Genomic DNA, 12,390 nt, shown 5'->3' on the forward strand with positions numbered 1-12,390 from the left:
CGCAGTGGTTGAGAATCTGCCTGCTAATGCAGGGGACACGGGTTCGAGCCCTGGTCTGGGAAGATCCCACATGCCGCAGAGCGACTGGGCCCGTGAGCCACAACTACTGAGCCTGTGCGTCTGGAGCCTGTGCTCCGCAGCAAGAGAGGCCGCGATAGTGAGAGGCCCGCGCACTGCGATGAAGAGCGGCCCCCGCTTGCCGCAACTAGAGAAAGCCCTCGCATAGAAATGAAGACCCAACACAGCCAAAAATAAATAAATTAAAAAAAAAAAAAAGGAAGACAATTAAAGAGACTTAGATACCTGAAGGAACTATTAGTGGGTTACAAAGAAATTACAATTAGAAGCAACAGTAAGAAGAAGAAAAAAGATTTCTGTTTTATATTTCTTTTCTCAAATTGTCTTTTGCAAATGATTACCTACCTTTTTTTTTGGCTGTGCCGCATGGCTTGTGGGATCTTATTTCCCCAACCAGGGATCGAACCCGTGACCCCTGCAGTGGAAGTGCAGAGTCCTAACCACTGGACCACCAGGGAATTCCCATTACCTGCTTTTAAGATAGGTGCTTTTGGGTTTTGAATTGGTTCTTTTTCCTATTTATTTATTTATTTATTCATTCATTCATTCATTCATTCATTCATTCATTTGGCTGTGCCAGGTCTTAGTTGCGGCACACGAGATCTTCGTTGAGGAATGTGGGATCTTCGTAGCGGCATGTGGGATCTAGTTCCCTGACCAGGGATTGGACCTGGGCCCCCTGCATTGGGAGCACGGAGTCTTAGCCACTAGACCACCAGAGAAGTCCCTGAATTTGGTTCTTTAAAAACTAGGAAAAGTACATGCTTGTTGAAAAAATAATTTTTAATACAAATGTACACGTAGTAAAATGTGAACATCTCACCCCCCTCATTCATTTTCATTCCCACTTCTCAGGACTTACCCTGCTTAACAATATTTGTGTGAGTCCTTCTAGATCTTTTTCTGAGCAGGTACACAGTTTTTCATATGAATATAAATATATGCTTATTTTACACATTGTTCTACCGCTTTTTTTTTTTTTTTTTTAACATGCCAAGTTCAGACAGCCGGAAAGACCTAGAACTGAGACGTGACTTCCGGTCTGTCTGACTCTAGAACATACTTTGTTTCCAACACACAATCGCCAAGAACACAGCACTAATTTAGGAAGACTGGTCCGGTAGTATTGTATAGCTATACGTATAGCTAAAAGAGATCAGTTGAATTCTAGATTGGGTCAAGATATTCTTGGTTAGTCTTAAAGATATCCAACAACCAGGAAGTAAATGGTGGTACATCAACTAAATCAACTGCGAAAAATTACAAAAACTGTGTTGCAACATGGAAACGTGATTGTGGTGAAATCTTAAACAGAAAAAAAAAAAAAAATGGTATCTTCTGGTGATTTTTAGCAAAACCAGAGAATTTTGCATCAAACCTAAACTGACATCTTTACTTCCTGTAACAAAACCACCACCTAGTTTTTTGTTTGTTTGTTTTTGTTTTTTTGTTTTTTTTTTTAAAGAGGGGTTTGAATTTATTTCAGATTGTGTACATTTTTCTTGTAGAAAAGATCACTCCACTACAGAAACACAAACACGCAAAACCACTCCAAATGCAGTATTCTATGGGTTAGACATTATCAGTCACATTTTATATGTAATTGGGCAAATGCCAAAGCACTAGGTACTGGGGAGTAAGAAGACTCAAATCTGGGGTGCCCCCCACCCCAATTTCAAGAGCAGGGTGTGTTTTTCAAATCCATGTTTCATCTGGTCTTTGTTTCTCATCCATCCTCTGTGTCTGCCTTTCTCAAGAAGGCTCAGATCCTCGGCTTTCACACCCTCCTGGCTGGCTGTGCCCCAGCTCCCGGCCTGGAACCTCTGCGTGCCTGGGTGTGCCTGCTCCCCCTGTGCATCACCAGCTTTGCCAGGGAGCTGCTGTATCGTGCACTGCTTCCCACCACCTAGTTTTAATGGGAGTTTCTCCCTTTACAAAAAATCTTAAGTCCTATCTCCCTGGGCAGAGATAATAAAAGCCTTCTAGAAACTCTAAAGTCACTAGACAACTATTGATTATTATTTTCCCACAGACAATGGGAAATCGTTATGGGTTGAATTGTGTTCTTCAAAAAGATACGGACACCTAACCTGGGAATGTGACCTTATTTGGAAATAGGGCCTTTGCTGATGCTGATATTAAATTTAAATTTAACTTGCTGATGCAGTCAAGTTACAATGAGGTCATTAGGATGGGCCCTAATCCAATATGACTGGTGTCCTCATAGAAGAGGGAAATTTGGACACAGAGAGAACATTGTGTCAAGACAGACACAGAGGGAAAACTGTGATGACATGGCATTATTCTGCCACAAGCCAAGGAACATCTGAGGTGCCCAGAAGCTACAAGAGGCAGGAAGGATTCTCCTCTAGAGGCTTCAGAGGGAGCGTGGCCCTGCCAACACCTTGATCTTAGACTTCTGCCCTCTAGAACAGTGAGGATAAATTTCTGTTGTCTACCCGATTTGTGGTACTTTGTTACGGCAGTCCTAGGAAACTAATACAGAAATCATTAAAGATTGTTTAAAGGGGGGAGGGGAAGACTAGCATTTATTGACAACCTATGACATTGCTCCAGGTTCCGTGCTGGATGCTTTACATATTTTATTTAATTCCAACAACTGTAGGAAGAAGGCATTTGACAAATAAGTTGAGGCTCAGCAGCTAAGTCAGTCATATGCTGAAGTTCCCTCAGCTGGAAAGGGCTGAGGCTAAGGCTCTGCTTCTAAAGGCCACAATGCTTCCAATGCACCGTTGCCAAGGACACAGCACTGGCCTGAGAAGACTGATTCAGCAGAATCGCATACACGGGTGTTAAACCAGCAGTTACCATGCAACCTTTATCCAGGTGAACCAAACCTTCATGGGCTCCCTGGAAGATATGTCAACATCTCTTTTTTTTTTTTTTTAATTTTTGTTGCGCTGGGTCTTAGTTGCAGCTTACGTGCTCCTTAGTTGCAACATGCATGTGGGATCTAGTCCCCTGACCCAGGGATCAAACCTCATGTCCCCTTCATTGGAAGGCGGATTCTTTTTATTTTTTTTAAACGTGAATTTTTTTTTTTAAGATTTAATTTTATTTATTTTTGGCTGCGTTGGTTCTTCGTTGCTGTGTGTGGGCTTTCTCTAGTTGTGTCGAGCGGGGACTACCCTTCATTGCAGTGTGCGGGCTTCTCCTTGTGGTGGCTTCTCTTGTTGCGGAGCATGGGCCCTAGGCGCACAGGCTTCAGTAGTTGTGGCATGCAGGCTCAGTAGTTGTGGCTCACGGGCTTAGTTGCCCCGTGGCATGTTAGATCTTCCCGGACCAGGGATCGAACCCGTGTCCCCTGCGTTGGCAGGTGGATTCTTATCCACTGCACCACCAGGGAAGTCTGGAAGGTGGATTCTTAACCACTGTGCCACCAGGGAAGTCCCCAATATCTCTTGACTGCCAAGTATTGTTGCTAATTGAACTGAAGCTTCATACTTTGCCAACTAGTAGTCAAATCCTTTTTTTAACAAAAAGTTAACTATAATGCTGAGATTGTGAATAAACAATCCTATCCGTTTACAATTAGACCTTCATATTGAATGGGAGAAGTAAAACATGGTATGGTGTACCAGGGCAAATGACTCTTTCTCCAGCATATACTGATCACAGACAATATCCTAGTATCAAACTTAATTTTTGGTTTGAAATGTTTTGCTTCAACCATCATATTCTCCCAGGGCTTCAATGACTGCTAGCTGCTAAACGATAAAGCTGGTTGCCAGGACATGAAAGCCCAGTACACTGTTAGTTTATAAAGTCAATATGGTGTGTGGTTAAGAATTCAGACTCTGAGGACTTCCCTGGTGGTCCATCGGTTAAGACTCCGCGCTCCCAATGCAGGGGGCCCGGGTTTGATCCCTGGTCGGGGAACTAGATCCCACGTGCCACAACTAAAGATCCCACACGCCACAACTAAGAGCCGGCACAGGCAAATAAATAAATAAATATCTTTTTTTAAAAAAAGAAGAAGAATTCAGACTCTGGAACCACTGGATTTCAGGCCCCCACTCACCCCTTCGGCTGGCATCCTCGTGCAGGGCACAACATGTACAACCGCACACAGCAGCCCTGCAGGTAGGTTTTCACCCACCCTGACGACGGGGGGTAGTGTTCTCACATCATACTAACCACCCCAGACGTACGAGTAAAAAGGAAGCAAAACCATCTGTGAGTTCCAAACCATTCCGTATATTTGATACTCATGATATTGCTAATGAAATCATGAATCTCCCCCCAAAAAGGAAAGTGGAAACTGTAAGTATTGCTTAATCACCATAGCCTTCCTCAAGTGGGACCACTTTGAGAGAAAAGAAAGGACCACAGGAGGGGAGTATTGGGATTTAGTCAACTTAGCCCCTCATACACTCATCAGATTCCGCCAACGGAGCAGTAGTCAGAACATGACATCCTGGATGTAGTTCCTGATGTGTGTCTCTGGGAGCAATAATTAGCAGCTCAGAGAGAAGTAGGCAATCTCCGGTGCCCCATTAATTACAGAGCTCCTGGCAATGCAGGTGAATGCCTCCTGCACAGAAAGGTCACCTCCTGGTGTCACTAGTCAGATCTGTGCAAGATCCTTTTGCTGTTCATGGTTATTTCCCTGATAATCACTCCCTGGGGGTCGCTCTGGCTACAACCTAGAATATTTGAGCTCAGTCATTTGCAAGATTTATGGAAAACAATTTTTCAGAAACGAGCTCTCCATTTTCAATGGGCAAATTCCTCCTTCTCTGATAAGTACTGAAGCATGTGGAGCAGCTAAATGTTTTCATGGGCAGCATAAGAGTAACATTTTTTTCTTCTGAAGTTGATGCTTTGCAGTTAGGGCTTCCATTCCCACTTTTTTACCAGAGCAAGTGTTCAGCGCAAATTAAAGGGAGAGGGGAAAACTCTACTCTTTCAACCCTGCTCTCTCCGCAGCTTAGCAATAAGTGCACCATTTCCCAGGCTCATAACACCACCCCTGCTCCCATCCTCGGGGAGAAAACTGTTATTGAATTTCTCTACCCCAGCTGTTAGTCTCCTACCTGTCTCTTGTGCTACATACATTGAACTCATTTTTTTCCTAAGATTTAACACAATACGATGAAAATGGCCAAAGGCGGTCTTTCCCGTCTCTGGGAAGAAAGATTAATGGTAGAAACAATCACTTAATGAAAAGTTGAGGAAAAAAATAAAGTGCAGGTAAATACCCATGTGAATGTGCAAAGCACCTGGTGGCGCTTTATAATCATAACAACTGCAACCGTTATTAAATTGTTTTTCTTTTATGACATGAAAGAGCAATAAAGGGGTCTTGGAATCAGCCATCGAACCATTTGAAGTGAGAATCACAGCAACACAATTCATTCGTTCAGCCACATCCATTTATAAGCACCCACTACTGCACGCACCTAGTATTGATCCCCAGGTATAACCAACTACATTACTCTTCCACGTGCATTAGGTGGCCTTCCTCTGATCTCCTTTAATACCTTCTCTGTATCTCTAGCAATGCACTTATCACTTTATGCTGCAATTACCTGATAACGTCTGTCCTCTGAGCTGACAGTGGACTGGGGTTAGCTGGTGGGGGTGATGACATATCCTATTCTTCCTTTGAAACTCAGCACCTAGACCAGGCGGTAAGTAATGAATGACAACGTGTGTTCAATAAAATAATGAAATCTTACATGATGGCAAAATAAACTCTATTCTCCTAAGGCCTATTCTGAGAGTCAAAGGGAAAGGTTGGACATTTATGAGGAATTATGAAGTGAATGGAACAAGCCCTTTCTCTAAAAGTGCAATATCAGAGGGCTCTTGAAAAGCTACTATTAGATTTTTTTTTTAAGCACCAGAAGGAATTGTAGAGATCATCAGGCAGATCCCACTCCTCTCTCTGCCCTCCTCCACATGTAGAAAAATGGAGGTTATGAAACCTGCTTAAAGTCATGCAATCTGTCGGTGACTGAGGCATAAATAGAGTCCAGGGTATTGGACGCCCCCGGTCCATATGCCCTGAAAGGCAAAGCCGACCAACTGTGCAAGACAGACCCTTCCAGCACTAACTCCTGCTTTCACAAATGCAACTCTGCATTTTAAAATGCAAATCAGAGAAGAAACGTCCTGTGAGTCTTTTCCTCCTCCCTTTCCCACAGTTTGTAATTTATCTGACTTCTTCTCAGGATCTTTGCACCTTCCCATCCCACCACCGCCAAGGCAAACATCGCATCCCCAGGGAAGCCTTTCCTTATTAGTCTCTCACCCCCAGGCCAGATCAGATTCCCCTTTATATACCAGCGGGGTCCCCTGTATTTCTCCTTCATGGGACTCGTCACAGTCTGAAGTTACAGATCTGTGTGACTGCTTAATTAACATCTGTGAGACTAGTTCCTCCATTAAATGAAGAGGTCATAAATTACGTCTCTAGAGGGAAGAGGCATTCTAAAAACGCACCCTAACCCATCTTTTCTCCATCATACCAACGCAGAAAGAGCATCAGTGTGATAGTCTCAAAACTATTTCTTTGGATCTACCTCACTTCCTGGTGTGGGTTCTTCAAACTCAATTCAAGACCACTCCCCAGTCCCTCACCCTCCGGGGTGTGACCCCTGTGTGGTCACACTTGAGACCTCTCGGCTCTCTTTGGACACCTCAGCTGTCCTTAGACTTTCAGCAATGTGCTGCCGGGGCCTCTATGGATGGGCCTCAAATTCGCCTTTGTGTTACTGTGCATGATACGTGGGTCCCCATCACAGAGAGTTTAATCAAACCATTCTTTCCATTTTTCCTCCCAGCCCCTGCTCCCTACCCTAGGGCTCAAGACTGGAGTCCTTCAGGGTTGGCCAAAAAAAAAGACAATCATCCTTCCCCTCTGAAACGGAAGAAAAAGCTCCGTGTGCCTTGACTCCTGTCTTGCAAAGCATTTGTCAGAGCCTCCTTGGTGGCTCATATAAATAAACCCCAATATGGCCCACCACCTGGGCCCTCCAGTGACCACAGGCCTGTGTGCATTTAAGTTGAACAGAACTCAGTCGAAAGCTTGGATCCCTGCTAAATTCAGAGAAAGCAGCAGGACATCAGTGCTGTGCGCTGTACTGAGGCGCAAGGGTTTCCGCGAATAGCCCCCGCACAGGCACCGACAATTCCAGCCAAAGACACTTCATGACTCGTGAATCCTGGAAGCCACAGAGTCACGAGGGATACGGCCACGTGACTTCGGGAGCAGAGGCAGGGGTGGGGGAAGCCATCAGCTGAGGACTCTGGTGGGAGTTATTTGAATCTTGGCTCCGACACGTGCCAGATCTGTGATCTTGGGCAAGCTTCCGTGAACCATGGCTCCCTCATCAGACACTGGGACAATCTCTATCTCTCAGAAATGTTATGAAAATGAAACAAAACCAGGTTGGTAAATCATCCAATGCCGTGCTTGGGACATAGCAGATGCTCAATACATATTCATTCCCTTTCCTGTGCCTTTTTTTTTTTTTTTTTTTTTAATGTATTTATTTTTGGCCACGCCGGGTCTTAGTTGTGGCACACGGGATCTTTTAGTTGCGGCGTGTGGGATCTTTAGTTGCGGCATGCAGGATCTAGCTCCCCAGCCAGGGATCGAACCCGGGCCCCCTGTATTGGGAACGTGGAGTCTTAACCACTGGACCACCAGGGAAGTCCCTCCTGTGACTTTTAATCTGTTCTGATTTTTACAAGCATTCCTTCTCCAGTGGCTTTGGTTTTAAATTTTTCCATAAAAATACATATTTCATTAAGTACTAGTTAAAAAATCCAACTGTGCTCCTAGAGTTAATATTGCATCATTAAATCCAAGAAATTACACTCATTATTAATCAGTTATTTCCTGGATTTATTCCTTCTGAAGTCGGGGTGTTAGGGGAACCACTGACTGAAACCACCCGCCCTGGCCAGGTACCATAGTAATCGCTTGCATGAGTTATCGTACAACAGGAGGTCCTGGTAAAGAATGTGGAACTAACAAGCTATCACCAACCAGAAGAATTCGGGAAAGGTCAAAAGGAGAGAGAAGATGCCAGTCCATATGTCCTACCAACCTCCCAGAATCCTCCTCGCTGGAATCCATCCTGGCTGAGTGATGCGTGCACCACCAGAAAGGACCCTGAGTCAGAGCGATTGGCCAGAGACAAGCGGGGAAACTCACCCCCTCACCATAAAACCCGAGACTGCGAGCCACATGACAGAGTGGTCCTCCTGGGTTCCCTCACCTTCCTGCTCTCCACCCGGGCGCCCCTTCCCAAAAATGTCTCTTGCTTTGTTCAGTATGTGTGTCTCCGTGGACAATTCATTTCCGAGTGTTAGACAAGAGCCCACTCTCGGGCCCTGGAAGGGGTCCCCCTTCCTGCAACAGCGGGACACTATTTTCCTCTACTTAGTTTTTTTCCTTTTTTTTTTCCTTTTTTGGCCACACCACATGGCATGTGGGATCTTAGTTCCCCGATCAGGGATGGAACCTGCGTCCCCTGCAGTGGAAGCACGGAGTCTCAACCACTGGACCGCCAGGGAAGTCCTATTTTCCCCTACTTTGAAAATGGCTTCCAATTCAACAAGCCTATCTTAGGTGAAAAGATGGGAAACTAGTATTTATTTACTATCTATTATGTGCCAAGGTGGCAATAAAGCTTCACAGCTAATTGCCTGGGCTTCGGGACCACATTCCTAGGTTTAAATCCAGACTCCATACCACAACTAGCTGTGCAATCTTTGGGCGGGTAACATAAATTCTTGGTGCCTGAGTTTTTAATCCACAAAAGGGCGGCGACTGCACCCACCTCACAGGGTGGTTGTAACAATTAAATGAGTTACTTGCAACAATGTGTAGCACATAATAAATGCTCAATAAATATTAGTCATTATTACTTCCCCACGTCATATACAGCTTCATTCTCACAGCAGCCCTTCAAGGTCTGTGTTTGACTAGCACACAGCACCCTAGCCCTCCTGCCTAAGGTTTTCTTAACCCGAAGCTCTGACCTTTTTTCTACAGCCTGACACTTTCCAGGAGGCTGCAACTGGTTCTCTGGAAGGCTTAAAACAATAAACAAGACATTAATTATGAGATGGACGTCACCTATGTCCTAAAAGCACAGTTGACATAAAACCTGTTCCCCTACATTTGTCTAACTCTAGGTTAAACAAGTGAGTTTCAGGGCTACTTTTGTTCCAGATTAAATTATGGCCACATTCCTGGTGATTGAACCGTACAACCACTTGGCTGCCAGAAGACAGAATTTCAGACCAAAAGCTACATAGCCGTTTCAATAAACAAAAGGGGAGAGCTACCCTGATGGTGCAGTGGTTAAGAATCCGCCTGCCAATGCAGGGCACACGGGTTCGAGCCCTGGTCCGGGAAGACCCCACAGGCCGCGGAGAAACTAAGCCCGTGCGCCACAACTACTGAGCCTGCGCTCTAGAGCCCGCGAGCCACAACTACTGAAGCCCACGCGCCACAACTGCTGAAGCCCACGTGCCTAGAGCCCGTGCTCCACAACAAGAGAAGCCACCGCAATGAGAAGCTCACGCACCGCAACGTAGAGTAGCCCCCGCTCGCCGCAACTAGAGAAAGCCCGCGTGCAGCAACGAAGACCCAACACAGCCAAAAAATTAATTACTTAATTAATTAATTTTTTTAAAGGGGGGAAAAGGAACTTCTATTTATTGAGTGCCAGTACATCGTGCCAAGCATTTTACATTTGCTAGTTAATTCTCTCGGCAAAGGAGGTACTATTTCCCCCATTTTCTAGATGAGGAAATTAAAGCTCGGTCAGGTTAGGTAACTTCTCCAAAGGTCAGACAGCCAGCACGTGACAGAGGCAGCATGACACAGGGACACCTGGCTCCAACACCTTCGAAAGTAATCATCTCCATAAACACCTGGCATCTCTTTATGGCATCCTCTCAAACTCCCTGTTTAAATACTAGTTAAAGCTTATCAGGTGTTTACTGTGTACCAGGCTCTGTTCTAAGCACACGGGCAATAATTCCTTCTCAAAGTCCAAAGAGGTTGGTACTATTAGGGGTTTTTTTGTTTTTGTTTTTGTTTTTTTAGCTGCGCCACCGCGCAGCAGGTGGGATTTTAGTTCCCCAGTCAGGGATCGAACCCGCGCTCCCTGCAGTGGAAGCGTGCAGTCTTAACCACTGGACTGCCGGGGAAGTCCCGATACTATTTTTATTCCAGTTTACAGAGGAGGAAACGGGTCTTGAGGAGTTAGTAGTCTGTTTCATGTCACACATCCTGGAGGTGAAGCCAGATAATTTCAGAGGATGTGATCTTAAACACTAGGCTAGGCTTTTTCCCATTAAAAGAGGTAGGAGCATGGAAGGTAAACCCAGTATTCTTTCTATGGCAACGTGCTAACCTAGGAAGAGCACGGGACTGGAGACACTTGATCTGGGTTCTAATCCTGACTCTTTCACTGTGCAATGTTAAGCAAATTAACCACTCTAGGACTCAGTTTCCTTATCTGTGAACAAGGAAGGTTGAACTTGAGCTAATTCCAGTGCTAGAATTCTATGATTGACAGCATATCAGTATAAGTGACATAAGCAGATCAGCAGAGGACTTTCATTTGGCCATAGATACTCTTCCTCATCAAAGAGACCACTTAAGACTTTAAGGCACTTTATTAACATTTACCTGAGCTAGAAACCTGCTTTAAAACTCATATTTTGCCACCCTAGAGAATATAGTTAATATATCAATTTAGGATTAACATGCCATTCATGTGAAAGTGACAGTTCAGCATATATAACATGTAGATTTTTACTGTCTGGGATAGATGGATGGTTGGATGGATAGATAGATAAAGATAAGATAGATAGATATAGATAGATAGATAGATAGATAGATAGGGCACTGGAGCCAGGTAGACCTGTGTTGTTATGCTGCCTCTGACATTTACCGGTTGTCTGACCTTTGAAGGAGTCATGTAACCTGTCCAAGCTTTAATTTCCTCATCCAGAAAATGGGGGAAATGTTACCTATCTTGCCGAGATAATTAGATAACAAACGTAAAATGCTTAGCACAACATATTGGCACTCAATAAATGTGAGTTCCTTTTCCCCTTTTGCTTATGAAAACTGATAAGATAATTTTAAAAAAACAAACAACCCAATCAAAAAATGGGCAGAAGACCTAAATAGACATTCCTCCAAAGAAGACATACAGATGGCCAAGAAGCACATGAAAAGCTGCTCAACATGACTAACTATTAGAGAAATGCAAATCAAAACTACGATGCGGTATCACCTCACACCAGTTAGAATGGACATCATCAGAAAATCTACAAAAAACAAATGCTGGAGAGGGTGTGGAGAAAAGGGAACCCTCTTGCACTGTTGGTGGGAATGTAAATTGATACAGCCACTATGGAGAACAGTATGGAGGTTCCTTAAAAAACAGAATTACCATATGACCCAGCAATCCCACTACTGGGCATATACCCTGAGAAAACCATAATTCAAAAAGAGTCATGTTCACTGCAGCTCTATTTACAATAACCAGGACATGGAAGCAACCTAAGTGTCCATCGACAGATGAATGGATAAAGAAGATGTGGCACATATATACAATGGAATATTACTCGGCCATAAAAAGGAACAAAATTGGGTCATTTGTAGAGACGTGGATGGATCTAGAGACTGTCATACAGAGTGAAGTAAGTCAGAAAGAGAAAAACAAGTATCGTATACTAATGCATATATATGGAACCTAGAAAAATGGTACAGATGAACCGGTTTGCAGGGCAGAAATAGAGACACAGATGTAGAGAACAAACATATGGATACCAAGGGGGGACAGTGGTGGTGGGGGGGGTGGGTGGTGGTGGGGTGAATTGGGAGATTGGGATTGACATGTATACACTAATATGTATAAAATGGATAACTAATAAGAAAAAACATTATGTGTTTAATTAAACTGAAAAGAAAACCTGATGAGATAGAGACAGATATACATACACATATAATCCTTAACTTTAAAAATTCAAAGACTGATAGAAAAAGAAACACAAAAGACAGGGTCTACAAAGAAACAATCCAAGAGCAAACTGAAAAGATGAATTTTGGGGGGCAACCATCTAAACTCAGATGCATCCTCCAGTGGGGGCAGGGAAAGGGAGAAGATGAGAAAGTCACAGCAAGGCTGTAAAATGCTATCAGTCCCCTTAGAGCTGTTTGATCAACTTCTTCCCCACTCACTTCCTCCCAAGCTTTAGGGATCACAACAGAGAGCTCCAAACACTGATATTTCTCCTCTAGGGTTCTCC

This window comes from Eschrichtius robustus, chromosome 4 (genome assembly GCF_028021215.1).
Source record: "Eschrichtius robustus isolate mEscRob2 chromosome 4, mEscRob2.pri, whole genome shotgun sequence".
In the NCBI taxonomy this organism is placed as follows: Eukaryota; Metazoa; Chordata; class Mammalia; order Artiodactyla; family Eschrichtiidae; genus Eschrichtius; species Eschrichtius robustus.